Here is a 17,115-nt window from a genome sequence, read left to right on the forward strand (position 1 = left end):
AAAAAGTTAGGGGCACTCTAATTAGTCTACTGGTTTCTCCATGTGTATAAGAGAAAGAGGGGGTATGACAGAGAGATGAGGGGAGAGATGGAGAGAGAGGGACAAGGAAAAAGAAAAAGGAGAGGGAGGGAGAGAGAGTGTGAGACGGAGAGGAAGAAAAGAGAGAGAACAACTTGGTGAAGGAGGTGAGAAGTGCACACACACACACAAAACCATTATATGGGTATTTCCAGGGTTTACTTGGATTGTAGAATGGAAGTTTCATTTTTAGTGCATACTCTCCTACCCCTAAATGGAAAACTTTAATTAATACAAATAGACTTTTGATAAATTGCAATTATTTACATCTTATGAAATTTGAACTATTTATCCTAATCAAGCCTTTTAACATTAAGGATTTTGAGTCCTTGTCTTATGATTCTCAGGAACCTGAGCCTCTGTCATTCTGTGTGTACACACCACGTGCAGGAGTGATTACCAAGACAAAACGAGACAGACATCAAAGAGGGGTGCCTTCATTTCTTTCTGTGGAGCGAAACTGCAAGAAGCAAAGATATTCACTGTCTATTGTAACTTTAGTGGTTTTCCAAATTGCCTGCAATACAGCAAGCTCTTTGTTCAGACCTTTTAAAATAACACAAACAGAAAACACGCAGAACATTGGGAGTGAAGGCTGACAGTGTCTTTTCAGCTGATGAGACTTGAGGGGTAAAAAAAAAAAAAAATAGTAATAATAATAACAACCTACACAATATGAATTAGAAAGAAATACCTGTCTTTACCTTTTAGATTTTGGGGCTTCTTTTCATTTGTAATATAATCTTTATATTTTGAAATGGTGGTTTATGTCCTCTTTTTCCCCCCTTTTATTTTCTTTCATTTAAAAAAAAAAGCCCTTCTGTGTGTGGGATAAGCACACAGTGAGGTGTATGATAAGCACTATAGTCATTTTGAAAATGTGTATTATTTGGCAAAATAGTCTATAAGAATTTCAGCCCATTGTGTACATCTGTATTTGAACACTTCTTTTAAAGTGAATTTTTGATCTGATGGACCGTAATAACTTCTTCTGCAGCAGACCCCTCTTAGATGCTGAATTATTGGGCCTCCACTGCAGTTATGGTTTATTGGGTAAATAATAGTCTGACTGTACCAAGGCAAGAGTTATGGATGGGCCAATGTACATGTTGGCTGCCTATGTATCTTGCCATAGTTTCATTGAAAAGAATTACTAGAGTATACAGGCCAATGGGAAGGGCAGGAGTCCCTTAGGATAATCATAGCTGTTCCCACTACACTCTTCAAGGTCTTTTGTTCTTCCTTTCTCATTAGAACATGACAGCAGCTCTGAGGGGTCAGTGTTGGGAGCCAATGAGAAAGCTGAATTTAAGTGACTCACCGGGACCTTTGGGACTCTTCAGATGGAGAACATGGCTGTGAAGGTGGGTCTCTCTCTGTGTGTGCTGGGCAGCTGCTTCCTCCTCCTCAGAGTCTGTAGCAGGTGTAGAGCAAGGAGCTTTCGATGTAACATTTCACTTGAAAGTTTAAAAAAAAAAAAGATTAATATGACGTTTAAATGTCAGCAGTGTTCAAGTCTGGTCACATTTTGAGATCAAAAGAGAGAAAAACCATTTTAAGAAATTAGCAGGAAGAGAGTGGTCATATTGAAAGGAAGAATTAGTCATTTTATTTAAAAGCTGAAGTTCTAGGTTTGGAAATGCAGATGGCAAGGACCTTAACTGTAGTCATAGGTATATGGAACGAGGTGCCAGTTCAGTAATGTCACCAGGAGTGTTTTTCAGCAAATGGCCAAAATTGTGTATTTCTTAAAATAAATTTCTTTTGAAAAAACAAGACAGATTTTCAGAACTGAGTTTATTCTAGGGACTTACGTTCAGGAATTTCAAAATGTACTCCAAGGTGGCCTTATCAGAGTTGATAAATTAAGAATTTCCCAAATTCTCCTTGCTGCTGCTGCTGCTAAGTCACTTCAGTCGTGTCCGACTCTGTGTGACCCCATAGACGGCAGCCCACCAGGCTCCCCCGTCTCTGGGATTCTCCAGGCAAGAAGACTGGAGTGGGTTGCCATTTCCTTCTCCAATGCATGGAAGTGAAAAGTGAAAAGTGAAAGTGAAGTCGCTCAGTCCTGTCTGCCCCTTAGCAACCCCATGGACTACAGCCTATCAGGCTCCTCCATCCATGGTAGTTTCCAGGCAAGAGTACTGAAGTAGGGTGCCATTGCCTTCTCCGCAAATTCTCCTTATTAAAAGGCAAAAAGATTTCATCCTTTTTGCCTTTTACTAAGCCTATTTGTTCTTGCTGATGGGATTATATCTCAATTTTTTTTTTTTTTTTGCAGTTGAAAGGTAAATATTTATTGCTATAATCTTCTGTACAACTCACTTAGCTTAGCATTGTTGGATATAATAACATGAGTGAGATATTATGCCTGCTGTATTAGTTTTTACTGCTGTTTTATAAATTACCACAAATGCATTAGAGCTTAAATCAACACCCACTCATTAGCTTTTGTAGGTCAGAAGTTTAGCACACTGTGGCTAGGTTCTCTGCTCAGAGTTTCACTAGGGTAAAATCAAGCTGTCAGCTAGGTCATATTTCTGTACATGGGCTCTGGGAAAGAACCCACTTCCAGATCATTCTTGGTAGAATTCAGTTCTTTGTGGTTGCAGGACTGAGGTCCCTATATTCTCTCTGACTTTTTTACTGAAGGCTGCTCATAATGCCTAGATGCTTCCTGCATTCCTTGCCATGTAGCCCCCTCTGTTTTAAAACCAGCAATAAGAATTTCTCAGGTCTTACATTCCCTGGGTACCTGGACACTCTGACTTTCCTTTCTAATGAAGAAAGTTTTGTGCGTTTAAAGGGCTTAGGTGATTATTTTATGCCCACCCAGATAACCTATTTTAATGTCAACTGATTTGGGGCCTTAATTCCATGTGCAAAATCTTCACAGCAGTACTTAGATTAGTGCTTGATTGAATAACTTGGAGCTGTATGTATACCAGTCACCAGGAATCATTTTATAATTTTGCCTACCTTATCTACCCTCAGGGAGATTAAAGCCCTTCATGATGGATAAAACTAGGGTGTAAAGAGATAGGATTCAGGAAGAATTCTAAGAGCTGTAGGAGAGGGATAAATCAGAGGTTACAGGAGTTTAAAAGCAGGAGTAATCACTTTTGCTTAAGAAAATCTAGAGATTTTTATATAAAGAACCTGGAAGGATAGGCAGTATTTTTATTAATGGAGATGAGGATACTCTAGGCAGAGATAACAGTACAAACAGAAGCACAGAGATGGGAAAGGGAAGCAGGTTAGGGAAAGGTTGGTTAGCAGCACTATATGAACTGAGCATGAAATATGTTTGGAGTATTTGGGAAAGACTTCAAATACCAGGCATATTAATTTTTTTCTAAATGGGTGAGAATGGGCTACCTCTAAAAGTTATTAAATATGAGATAGATGTGATGGAAACTATACTTGAGAAAGATTGGAAGCAGAACAGGAAAAAAGTTGGAGGTGGTGGGAGGTGTCCAGGAAGGGTCTTTGCCAATAGCCTGCAAGGTAATGTGGACCCCAACTCTACTAGGGAAAGTGAGAATGTAGGAAAGAGAATGGTTGAATGTGATGAGGGAGCCTGTAAACTTGAAAACAGGCTAGAAATATGGAGGGAAAGAAATGGGAAGCTGACTCCATTTTGAGCCAACTCTCATAAACAGAGACAGGGACATCAAGATAATTTGCTTTGGAAAGAAAATGCAATGAGGTAGGTTGTATATAGCACAGTTCAGATGCTGCCATTGTTGAGAGTGTTCTTGGACCTCAACAATCAATCAAAGGGCTTCCCTTGTGACTCAGCTGGTAAAGAATCTGCCTGCAATTCGGGAGACCTGGGTTTAATTCCTGGGTTGGGAAGATCCCCTGGAGAGGGGAAAGGCTACCCACTCCAGTATTCTGGCCTGGAGAATTGCATGGACTGTATAGTCCATGGGGTTACAAAGAGTCAGACGTGACTAAGTGACTTTCACAGTCAATAGAAAGAGGGAACCAAGGCCATACTTAATAAAGGGCTAGTGGGATGGAACCACCTGAGCTCTAAGGCTGCCATGAATGACCAAATACAGAATGAAAATGAATCCAGTCATAGAAGCAGAAGGATGCTGATCATTGGTAGTAAAGATGCATGGGGTCTTGACTTGATCATTTTGGAGAAGTCAGTGGTGATAGACATGGGATGTATAGTCTAGTCCCCAAGTGGAAGCAGTTATTAAAAATTAGTTAGAACAAAGGGACTCAGCCACCTCTAAGAAAACCAATGCACTATTCAGAAACTATTCATATAAGTTATCCAGTCATTTAGGCTACAGAAGCTGGAGGAGGCAACTCATAGTCCAAGGGCTTGCAGTAAGCACATTGGGAAAAGGACTAATGTCTGTGTTTTGGGCTAGACTGTATTAACACAATGATCTCCACAATCTGTAAGATGAGGATATTACTATCATATTTATAATCAGAAGGTGTAGACAAGGCTAACACTATTATTTAATATACTAATTTTCAGAGTATAATCAATCAGTTTCCTGGTGGGCAGGTGGAAATGTGGTTCCCTTAGAAAAGTGATAGTGATTCTATATTCCATAGACTTTGGAGGAAGGACAGAAATGAAAGTTTTGATATATGAAAAAGACAGGGAGAAAATTATTATAAACTACTCTTCATTAAGCGCCCCCTCCCCCCACAAATGATTGAGACAGTAAAGAATCTGCCTGCAATGCAGGAGACCTTGGTTCAATCCCTGGGTCAGGTAGATCCCATGGAAAAGGGAATGGCTACCCACTCCAATATTCTTACCTGGAGAATCCCATGGACAGAGGAGAAAAAAAAAAACTGTGCTCATGAAAGGGCAGGATTGTTTGCTTATTTTAAAGAATCTGGTAGCTTTATGCTTATTTGTAGATGGAGGAAAAGGAGCCAGGAGAACTACTAAAGATGAGCAGTGATGAGTGATGGTGTGAAGACCTAGAGGAGAGAGAGAAAGGGATGAGGTCAGAGCAGTGGTGAAGTTAGTGGGATCCTTCTCTTTGGTGGGAGGAAAGGTTAGGTTATGAAAAAATGTAGAACACATCATCCTTAATCAGCAATGTTGTCCATCTAAAAATCATCAATTTCTCCTTCCTAAAATCTGTTTTTGAAAGTAATTACATAATAAGTATGCTCATATCCTCCCATACATGTACTTCATAGTGAGACAGGTTTTCAAACTTTTCCTTAAAGTTTTCCATTGACCCATCCATGTCTATGGGACAGTGAGCTAGGAATATCCTTGGAATATCTCCACCAGCCCATGTAGCAGAGTAAGACAGAGGGCCCGGCACCAAGTCAAGAATATCAGAATCCCAAATGTTCTGCAGGAGTCTATGTTACCAGTGCCAAGCCAGGGGGGATGAGGGGAGGTGCCAGCCAGAAGATGAAACAGAGGGTCAGCTTCCCATGGAGACTACAGAGCTGAGGATGGAGTACCTTGGGGAGAAGAGAATGAGTCAGGAGTGAAGGGCCAGAGCAAAGCCAAAGACATAGTGAAGGAGATGTGGACCAAGTGTTGGATCTCTTTAAGACAGTTGTGCAACTGCAGGACTTTAAAATGAATGAAAAAAAAATTTTTTTTTTCATAGAGGACATTTAAGATGTTCCTATCAACTGCAGAATGTCTTAAAATGGCAGATTCTTTGAACAGTCTCCAAGCCCATTCACGTCCCAGTCTCTCCTCCCTGGTCTTGCTGGGCATCCTTGCTTATTCGACTCAGAATACCAGTTTTACTTCAATTTTTCCATACAGCTTTCATTTTTGAGAGGAATAGCCTCCTAGTATCATCTGCCAAAAGCATTCTGTTTAGGCCATACGTTTCTGAAATCCCAACCTCTCCAGGTAAATATATTGGCATAATTATGGAATTTCTTCCAACTAGCTCTTCCAAACAAGAGACCATGACATCCCTTCCACCCTGTGTCTTCCAAGGGGCACTTCACCTGTTATTGTACTTGATGAGAAAAAAATCTTTGTGCATATAACTTGTAAAGCATATGTTCCAACCTTACCTATCTTCCTCAAAGGGTCATTTTAACTTTTGAGTGCTTTGTACACATCTAAATTTCTTGATCTCAGGTGAACCCAGGATAATGTAATATTTTATTTGTTTTATTTAACATATATTTCTTGGGCGCTCACTATCTCTCCAGTGTGGTGATGGTGTGATGGTGGTGCTGCTGGTGGTGTGTGTGCCTGTGTAGGAGACGGGGATCCAGGTAAAAGAAATAGTGTTTGTGAGAGCAGAGACATGCCTGTAAACATTGCAGTGGATGCGCTGTGGCCGGATGACAAAATGTACAGAGGCGTGAGGATGGGTAATTCATGGGTTGGGCAATTCATCTGACAATGTCTGTTGAAAAGGAGCTGAGCTGTTGTTCTAAGGTGCTTGGAGTGTGTTCCAAAGGCAGTGAGGGAGCCACAGGTTTTCAAGCAGGGGAGTAAAATAACTGTGACCTCTGTGAAGAGATCTGAATCTTTTTCAGCAAAGTGAGGTAATCAGTAAAAGATCTTGCTGAATTAAGCTACATTCAATGCATATGATGGAGAAGGCAGTGGCACCCCACTCCAGTACTCTTGCCTGGAAAATCCCATGGACAGAGGAGCCTGGTAGGCTGCAGTCCATGGGGTCGCTAAGAGTTGGATATGACTGAGCGACTTCACTTTCACTTTTCGCTTTCATGGATTGGAGAAGGAAATGGCAACCCGCTCCGGTGTTCTTGCCTGGAGAATCCCAGGGACGGGGGAGCCTGGTGGGCTGCCATCTATGGGGTCACACAGAGTCGGACACGACTGAAGCAACTTAGCAGCAGCAGCAGCAATGCATGTGAAGTGAATGCAAGGCAGAGGCAATATTGTGGCTGCATGGTAGTGGGGAGAAGTTGGAATCTGGAAGAATCAATGGACCACTTTGTGCATTCAGATAAGATATGGTGGAGATCATAGGAATATGGATGACTTCTGGTTTTGTCTTTGGGTTTCAGATTATTTTACAGATTTCTTTCTTTTTTGATTTGTTTTTAATTGAAGGATAATTGTTTTATAGTATTGTGTTGGTTTCTGCTGTACAACCACATAAATTGACTACAAGTATACATATATACCCTCCCTCGGAAGCCTCCCTCCCATCTCCCCCTACCCCACCCCCCGCCCCAACCAGGCCAGTCATCACAGAGCACCAAGCTGAGCTCCCTGTGCTATAAAGCAGCTTCCCATTATCTATTTTACACATGGTAGTGTATATATGTCATGTTACTCTCACAATTCATCCCCCCTCCTTCCCTCACTGTGTCTACAAGTCCATTCTCTATGTCTTCGCAGATTTTTTAAAATGAACATGAATTACAATTTATCGTTTTAAAAAACCTCATAGACATTATTATGAAAGAAAATAGAAATGACTGACTTTGGGAGGATTGGTAGTGAGAAAAGGACAGAGTTGAGAGATATTTTGAAAATACTGGACTTGGATGAAGAACAGACCTCCTGCCACCACATATGTACAAACCCTGTGTTAGATTTATAGTGCTGGATTTTGACTGTTGAGTTCTTTTGAGACTGTAAGGTAATCTCAGGACTCTGCGAGTGTGGGAGGCTGCAGTGGTCTCCCTAACGGATATTTGGGAAGTTGAGGTCCTCACGTAGGGAGATGAAGTTCATAGGAAGGATTGCACCCAGCTGGAAGAAGACGAGTCTCTCTCAGATCTCATTCTTTCAGGTCAGCCCTTTATGCGAGACCACTGTGGTGGGGATTTTTGGCCACTTTTCAGGGATGGGAAGGACCACCTACCGATGGCTGCAATTTGGGAGCTAGGAAGGCTCAGTCATTCCCAGAGGACTCCATGCTAAAATTGACTGATCTGTATTTCATACATTAGACTATCCAGTCGCTTGTTATTCTTGTATTTATTTCCTTTCTATTATCTTTGCTTAGTGGAATTTTGTCTCAGCTGGGCTTTGAGGACTGGAAGAAAAAGTTGTTTCCATGTTGGGCTAAATCACTCCATGGGGGTTCCTGTTCTTGGTAACAGTAATTAGCATGAGTTTCCCAAGGGAGGGTGAGGGTATGAGTGGGAGGCTAGGAGTTCCAGATAGCCTTCACAAGGGTGATTCTCCCTCTGTTACTGTGAAAGATTGGGTCTGATTCTTTTAAAGGCATCTGCAAATAACTTGGTGCCTGTTAAGTTGAAGGTACAATTGGGAAAGAGAGAGGTTTTGAGTATGACTTGATGTTCTGTCTGCCAAGTGAGACAACAGTTGCCATGAAGGAAAAGGCACTCCCAAAGGACAGGTTTTATGGGGAATAATTGTGTGTGACACAGACATGTATGGGTGAGGTGTCTTCGTTCTTGGTGCGATTATCCAGGAGGTGGCTAGAATCATATGCTCTCTATGCAAAGAAAGACGTTACACACCATGACTAGAACTCAAGAAGCCATATCCAAACAAGGGATAAGACTGTTTTTACTGCCTCAAGACATTGCTGTAAGAACAAAATCAATTGCGGCAAGGCTGAGGATTGATTTTGGAAGTAGAGTGAGATAATGCATGCAAAAATACTGAAATACATGTTACTATTATTGAAAATAATAACCAAGACCTCTGTTTTTTTTTTTTTGTCGATCACCTTCACCTTTCTGCAGTGTATTGTTACCCTTCCTGCTCTCAGAAGCACTTTTAATTATGTTATTGTCAGACCTAAAGCTGAGATCTATTTGGAGAACTCCTTTGTCCTCTATTAATAAAGTTTTAGTTTTTCCTGGGAGAGTTGTGTTTAAGATGTAATGATTAAAATTGAAATATAGCATGATCTCAATCTGACTAAAATCTGGTTCAATCTTTAAAAAAAAAAAAACATTGTTCTTTAAAGTCTGGTAACTTTTGGTTTCATTCAGTCAAGACTGAGATAGCTACTTACATTTGGAATTGAAGGAAGGAAATAATTTATTTTAAAACACCACAAAATCCCAGAATATTACTAATACTATAAGGTTTTTTTCCCCCACTCAGTTTATCTGGAGAAACCCTGATTTGCATATGTTTGCATCTATTTACATGTGTAATTCAAGTGACTCTCAACTCCAAGTATGTAAGATGAAATAAATTAACTCTTTGTTTTAACCTGCTGTGATTCTTATATAATACTATGTGGTAGGTGTGGGCATTTTAAGTGTCTTTTAAAGGAGAAGAATTTAGGAAGTGAGGAGCTAGACATTTAGGGTAGACTTGGCCTCATGAGTAAGGATGAGAAGGGGTAAGAGTCCTGGGAGAATGTCAGTATGAGCAGATGTATCCCTGAGTGTGACCTTACAGAGTATCTTCTAGCTGAACAAGGGAGGTCCCAGAGGAGGGTTTTGAGGCACTTCCATCTGTAATCAGGGACTTAGAGCAGAGCTTGTGGAGGTGAAGTTTGTCCATGGTCCCCTACACCTCACCAGTACTGCACTCCTCCTATTATAACCTTGCCTTCCTTTCAAAGACCCCCAGGCATGTCTTAATTTTATGCAAATCTATCTTATAAAAGGGCTTCCCAGGTGGCCCATTGGTGAAGAATATGCCTGCCAATGCAGGAGACACAGGAGACAAGGGTTCTATCCCTTGTCTTCCATCCAAAGGGTTGGTAAGATCCCCTGGAGAAAGAAATGGCAAACCATGCCAGTACTCTCACTAGGATAATCTCATGGATAGAGGAGCCTGGTGGGCTACAGTCCATGGGGTCACAAAAAGTCAGACACGACTTAGCAACTAAAACACAACTGAGCACACACGCGTGCACGCAAATGGATTTTAGTTGAAACTCGATTTCTCCTAATGAGTAGTAAAAACTAATTAGGTTTTGTCATTTATTCACTTGGAATTTTGTCTCATTGAAACCTTGATACTCTATTTAACCTACTTCTAGTTGGCAAATATCTGCTGCCATGTTAGGTTATGCTTTTTTGCTTAAATTGACTCTTAAATAATATCACATAGCAGATATAAGAGATTGGGTGGGAGAGAAAAAGTTTCCTTTATTATTATTTTTTTAAGTACAAGACTGATTTTATTATATTACCAGGGAAATAAGTTAGATTGCTCTGGCAGTCTCAATAAATCACACATGAAGTCGTCTTTTTTTCCCCCTAAATTAAATTTTTATTTAAATAAAAGTGTTATGTTTGTATTTGAGCTGACAGCTAAATCTGATAATTAGAGTGCATGAAGTTGGCTTTGATTGGCATTGTAATTGGATTGTCATTGGGCTGAGAACCTATTATCTTTGGATCATGCCCCATGAAATCTGTTGAAGAAACTTTGCTGCCAGTCATTAGAGCCACCATCTTGGCTTACAAATTAGGTTTGAAAGGCTTCTTACCACTGGGAATGTAATTTAAACCACTGCAATTGCACTCCCATTAATTAAAATTATATTAAAATTATGGTTCATTTTCTAAATATTTTTTTCGTATTTTATTAGACATACTTATTACTAAATGCTTTAACAAATTACATAGCAGTGCTTCGTAAAATTATGTTTCGGAGATAATCCATCTCTTCAGCACATGCTACTCAGCACCAGAATTAGTCAGCGTTAATCATTAAAAGATATACTATTTATATTTTTCATTACAAGTTTCATAAGGAAGCATTTCCATTATTTTAACATAAAATGCAAGCCCAGCAATGTCTGCTGTAAATTAAGATTGGTCCTGCCGATAATGAAATATGCAGCTTTGCTATAAGGAGATGTCGTCTGTTATGGTCACAGTTCTTCCTGCTTTATTTTTTTTTTTTTTTTTTCTTTTCTGAAACAATATAAGCCTGTAAAAGAGAGAAGACTTTTTTTTTTTTTGAGAGAAGATTAAGGGGGAGAAAAAAGCGCACACATGCCAAAAATCTATGCTGCTCTTTATTCCTATTATTGTCTGCTAAAAGCAGATCAGAGCTGATTAAGACAGAAGAAGAACTTGTAAGGGCTGAGAATACGAATGAGGTGGGAGTTGGTGGTGAGGCTGGTCCGTCCAGTGGAGAATGGGCTGTGTGTGTCCAGGTCCCTGGTGCACCCTCTCTGGCCCCAACCCTTCTCTCTAGCCATGGAAGCCCACATATTCATGGGTAGATGCTGCCATCAACTATGTGGATGTGAAGGGCTCAGAGACATACTATCTGAGATTCAGAACTAGGCAGAGGTTCTTAGGTGTGCTTCACTTATTTTATTTCCTTTTTCTTTTGTTTGATTATTGGGTAATATCCCCCCATCACTCAATTTCCTTCTAATCTTTGGATGATAGTTTGGCAACTTTGACGGGATTTGAAAAGATAAAACAAAGTTTTCAAATTCGTCCTAATTTTATTTAGGTTGCATTAAATATGTGTAACCTCCCATACCCTCCTAAGAAGTCCCTCTCAGCAGTGGTTTTACCTGGTCCCTATTTCTGTTGTTTCTGTCTCTAGCCTCAGAGTTTTGCTCAGTATCTGACACATAATGACTGTTCAGAAAATGTTAAATTGAATTGAACTGAATTAGAATTCTGTTTTCTAAAGAGTCTAGGTTTAGCTAGAGCCAGACCCCAGGTAAGTTAAAGTGCCTCGCATGGGGATGACTAGGAATAATTGATTAAATACTTTCATAATGTATCTTTTGACTATTATAAGGCCTTTTTGTGTGAATATGGCTACCTGCTTTCCCAGCCCCCTTTCTTAATAGCTGAAAACACTGAGGGTCAGCGGGCTGAGAGTTCAAGGTCGCATGATTACTGAATAAGTAGCAAAGCTGAGACACCACCTCAGAGCTTCTGTCTCCAAGCTCAGGGCCCTTTCCATTCCCCCATGCTGCCTTCTGAAAAAAGGACCATATCCCAAAGTGAGGGACGCAGGCTTTCCCTTCCTCTCTTACCAGTGGGAGAAGAGCTAGACACTAGCAATATGGATAAAACCCTTGAGAATGTTTGGGCCTCATGACCCTTTCATTCCCTTTCTAGAAATATGTTCTAAAGAGGTAATCATATGATGAGTTATTTAATCACAGCCAACTTTTATTGGCTGCTCAAAATGAGGCAGGCACAGTGCTCACCACTTTACATATATTTTCTCACTAAAGGCTTAGAACAGGCCGACGAGCTATGTTCTTACAATTACTCTCCCCTGAAACAGATGGTGAAATGAGGCATGAGATGATTTTATAAAATAGGTCCAAGTGTCCAAGTTACACAGCTATTTAGGACTCGGAGCCACTATGAACCTAAAGCTCTTCCTCTCCACTGATATGCTCATGGTTCAGTCACTGCCGTGATGCTTAAAGCAGAGAGAGCTTGGAAGCAATCGGAAAGCTTGGCAACAGGGAATTCTTTTAGGAAGAATAATCCCACAAACTGTAAAAGTGATGCTTGAGATGTATATAATGGATATTGAAAGATGATTATAATAAAATTGAAATCTATAAAATATTTTTCTCCCACTTTGTAAGCATTTGTCTGTGGAAAAATATCTGGAGGAATTATAATTCTTTTTTTCTTCATCTATTTTCTATTTTTTCTTACAATGAACATATCTCATTGTACAGTTTTTTTTTTTCTTTTTGCTAAAGTACATAATTGGGGAATAGTTTAGAACTTCTGAAGCATTCGAATAGCATCAATGCATTGTCAAAGAGGTGTGTCCTCAAGCAAGGAATGAGTTTCCTTTCAAAAAGTGGGAAGCTGAGTTATAGCACAGGGAGCTCAGCTTGGTGCTCTGTGATGACCTAGGTGGGTGGGATGGGGGTTGGGAGGGAGGTCCCAGAGGGAAGGGATATTATGAACACATATAGCTGATTCTCCTCATTGTATAGCAGAAACACAATACTGTAAAAACAGCTATACCCCAATTGAAAAAAGAGAATTATTGTCTGTTCCTATTACTCCCAGACAGGACCCGTCTGGTTTCCTCCTCACTTGCCCTTGCTATGGGCCTTTGACCTCAGTAGGGCATCAGGGAGGAGCCGGCTTGTTGTGGGGCTGGGCTCAGTTTCTGCAGCTTCTGCAGTGGAATCTGTAAGGGAGTCCATCCCAGCTTCGAAGCAGGAGTGTGGTCTTGGGAAAGGAGGTATGACAGCCACAGTTTGGGTCGCTCCACATGAGTCTGAGCTTGAAGGAGCAGTGGGAACATCAGAAAGGAAGCTGAGGGGCTAAGTTCAGAGAAATGACGAGAAGAGAAGAGAGCCACCTTCCTACTGACTGGTAGAGAGTGCTTATCATGACTGGTACAGAGTGCTTATTGTCCCTGATAGATAAACTGTGTGTGAAAACTAAAGGCTCAGCTGAGGTGCCAGGAGAATGGGGCTAAGGCAAGGCTGAACTTTCTGGGTTGAAGTCAACCATGAGCAGGCTGTTTTTGGATACATGCCTTGAATATCCATGCCATGTGGCCATGGCCATCATGTGCCATGGTCTAAGCTCCACCCCCAAACTGGGTGTTTACTTGAGTCAAAGCAGTGGCTTAGGATCTATTCAGTGTCTCAGTCTCTTTGGGGAATTATAGGAGGAAAAGCTCAGCAAAGACGTGCCAAGTCCTCCACATTTCTGTTCATATATCTGAGATGTGAGGTGTTCAATTCAGTTCTGTTCAGTCCAGTCGCTCAGTGGTGTCCGAGTCTTTGTGACCCCATGAATCACAGCACGCCAGGCCTCCCTGTCCATCACCAACTCCCGGAGTTCACTTAAACTCACGTGCATCGAGTCGGTGATGCCATCCAGCCATCTCATCCTCTGTCATCCCCTTCTCCTCCTGCCCCCAATCCCTCCCAGCATCAGGGTCTTTTCCAATGAGTCAACTCTTCACATGAGGTGGCCAAAGTACTGGAGTTTCAGCCTTAGCATCAGTCCTTCCAATGAACACACAGGAGTGGTCTCCTTTAGGATGGACTGATTAGATCTCCTTGCAGTCTAAGGGACTCTCAAGAGTCTTCTCCAACACCACAGCTCAAAAGCATCAATTCTTCGGCATTCAGCTTTCTTCACAGTCCAACTTTCACATCCATACATGACCACTGGAAAAACCATAGCCTTGACTAGACAGACCTTTGTTGGCAAAGTAATATCTCTGCTTTTTAATATGCTGTCTAGATTGGTCATAACTTTCCTTCCAAGGAGTAAGCGTCTTTTAATTTCATGGCTGCAGTCACCATCTGCAGTGATTTTGGAGCCCAGAAAAATAAAGTCTGACACTGTTTCCAGTGTTTCCCCATCTATTTCCCATGAAATGATGGGACCAGATGCCATGATCTTAGTTTTCTGAATGTTGAGGTGTTCAATTAAATCTCATTTTAAAAAAAAGCATTCCAGAGCTAAAACATAGTCTACAAAATCTCCCAGTGTTTGGGGAATGGGACACATGATATGGAAATTGCCTTGAATGGTGAAACTGAAAAGAGAATGCAGGCTGGAATGGGACATTTGGGTGTGGGAAGGGCTGAAGAGTTGGATCCTTAAAGAAGAGGCAAGAGGTGGACGAAAGATGCGGCACATTCTCACAACTTTTATCCTCAACTGATGATGTATTTGCAGTTGAGAAATGTCTAGAAATGATGCCACTATTTCCACGGCCAAATAGATTGTAAAATTTCAATGAATTAAATTTCATCAGGGAACATCAGTAATTTTAAGCTAACTGTGGGTGTAATATAGTCTCCATAAACTCCAGTGCGTGTGTGTATGTGTGTTTCTGTGTGTAATATTTTGGTATTCCTAGAGTTTAGGTGTGACTTTTCAGTTTTGCATGCACTCCCATTTTCAGTATGAGACAATAGAATTCAGCTTCTCAATAAAATTGTCAGTTCTATTCAGGAATTGTTATGCTGTATAATAAGAGGCAATTTAGCACAGCCATTATATGACTGGACTCTGTGGCCAGATCCTCTGAATATGAATTCCCTTCTCCATTGATTAGCTCTGTTGCATTAGTAAAGTTTCATAAATTCTCTGTGCCTCAGTTTCCTCATCTGTAAAATGGGGATGATCATAGTAACTCATGGCAGGACGGTTTTGAGGATGATGTGAATTGAAACCTGTGAAGTGCTTAGAACTGTGCCCAGCATGGAGGAAGTCCTGTAACTGTTAGCTCTCATTGCTGTTATCATTATCCTTTGACACTTACCAAATAGCAGATAATGGGGGAGATGAAAGTATGAAAAGATGAATTTCCCTTCTTCAAAAATCTTAAATCACAGAGTGCTATTTTTCTCTATTTTATCCATAGTGTTAGGTCATATTACTGCTGCCACCAGTATCTTTCTATCAGAGTTTCTGAGTTTCAAATTTGTATTATTGAAAAAAATCTGGATTCTCCTTATGGATTTTTTATTCCCTGGGAGAGGTAGTTGCCTCTTTCCTAAGTGAGTCAAGGCCTAGCAAATCACTGCCTCCAAGGTGAAGCAACTCCTACTCGATAACCACAGTGGGATTGTGGGGAAATCCTTTGAGAATAGTGGTGGCCCTGTGCTCTCCTCCAGATAAATGAAATCATTGATCTGTTTTTAAAAGTAACTTATTTAGGGGTTATCTATATCAACACTCATACCAAAATAGGTAAGGGTGTACAGCTAAACATGTTCGCAGTATACAGTATATGCACACGCTTACAGAAGCCCGAACCCCATGCAGCTGGGACCTCACATTCAAATTTGAATGGTTTTACTGAATTCATGTACTCTTTCCTGAAACCAAGAAAGAGCACAGAATCTTTCCTTTTTTTTTTTCAATTTGTGTTAATATAGACGTGAGCCTTTATTGGGAAAAGTAAAAAGCAATGTGTATGAAACTTGGATTGTATCCAACTGAACAAAAACTGAGTTCAGATGCATTCTGTGTTAGTTTTCGCCTCACATGCAGATTGTGCTGTTTGGTGAGAGGAATAATTAGTCATTTACAGGTTCATTACATAGTATGGTTAAACCTGACCTTCTCTTCCCTTTGGCTGGCTGGTGAGGGACCTTTCTCAGTAGGTCCAGCTGGCTAATATGGCCCTTATATGTTCAGACCCATGTAGTACAGTCTGTTTCTCCCAACTCTAATGACACTCTCTTTGAGATTCTGATTTTACATATGGCAAGGAAGAGCCTACATGCCATTCATATATTCATTTTTTCAGTTCTTTGTACAGGTTTCTAAATGGGACATCCATCCTCCATTCCACCTCCTACAACAAAAACGACACATTGTTATTTAAAGCAAAAGCTTTATAGATTAGTTGTTGAATGTGATATTCATCTCATGAATAACTAATAACATAAAATAAAGAACAATGAAAATGCAAATTATGTGCATATACACAGTGGCAGTTAGCAGCATGAGTAGCCCTCCTGAGTTCGTGCAAGGTGGGCAAAAGCCAGGCAATTTTTGATCGTACCTAGTCCTTTGAGTTGCTGAGACAATATCAGAATTCATCTCTTTTAGGACTCATTATTGAGGCATGAAAAAAAAAGAGATTGAAATCTGGTAGAATTTCAATTCTTTCGTTAGTATTATTAATAAACAAGAATTGGCAGGAGCTAAACTGATTGGCACATACATCTGGAGTAACAGAAATAAATAAAGTTTCAGAATGGGAGGATGGCTTCCTGCTAGAAGGATTTTTAGGGTAGAAAATAGCACATGAATGAGGACAGCTTCAAATCTAACCAAACCTCAAATATATCTAAGTAGCACTTTTAGGATGGAAGAGAGTGACAAGTGGACTTCTCTCTCCTTGAAAGATATACCTTACTTTTATTGGGGCTTCCCTGGTGGCTCAGTTGGTAAAGAATTGGCCTGCAGTGTGGGAGACCTGGGTTCAATCCCTGGGTTGAAAAGATCCCCTAGAGAAGAGAATGGCTACCCACTCCAGTATTCTGGCCTGGAGAATTTCATGAGCTGTATAGTCCATGGGGTCACAAAGAACAGGACATGACTGAGTGACTTTCACTTTATTGGGGTGGATACAGAAAAAAATGGGCTTTCCAGGTGGCACTCGTGGTAAAGAACCTGCCTGCCAATGCAGGAGACATAAGAGATGCA

At 40.6% G+C, this 17,115-nt stretch overlaps 1 long non-coding RNA gene across 1 annotated transcript; it reads right to left on the reverse strand.

Annotated features, from left to right (window-relative positions):
- Positions 1–221: 221 nt before the first annotated feature.
- On the reverse strand, positions 222–2,024 carry LOC129623110 (uncharacterized). The gene is made up of 3 exons (XR_008700355.1): positions 1,893–2,024; positions 1,400–1,535; positions 222–538 (listed from the first exon to the last, which is right to left on the reverse strand). It is a non-coding gene; the product is annotated as an uncharacterized LOC129623110 (long non-coding RNA).
- Between the last annotated feature and the right edge of the window lie 15,091 nt (positions 2,025–17,115).

The sequence above is a fragment of the Bubalus kerabau genome, chromosome 11, assembly GCF_029407905.1.
Source record: "Bubalus kerabau isolate K-KA32 ecotype Philippines breed swamp buffalo chromosome 11, PCC_UOA_SB_1v2, whole genome shotgun sequence".
NCBI lineage: Eukaryota > Metazoa > Chordata > Mammalia > Artiodactyla > Bovidae > Bubalus > Bubalus kerabau.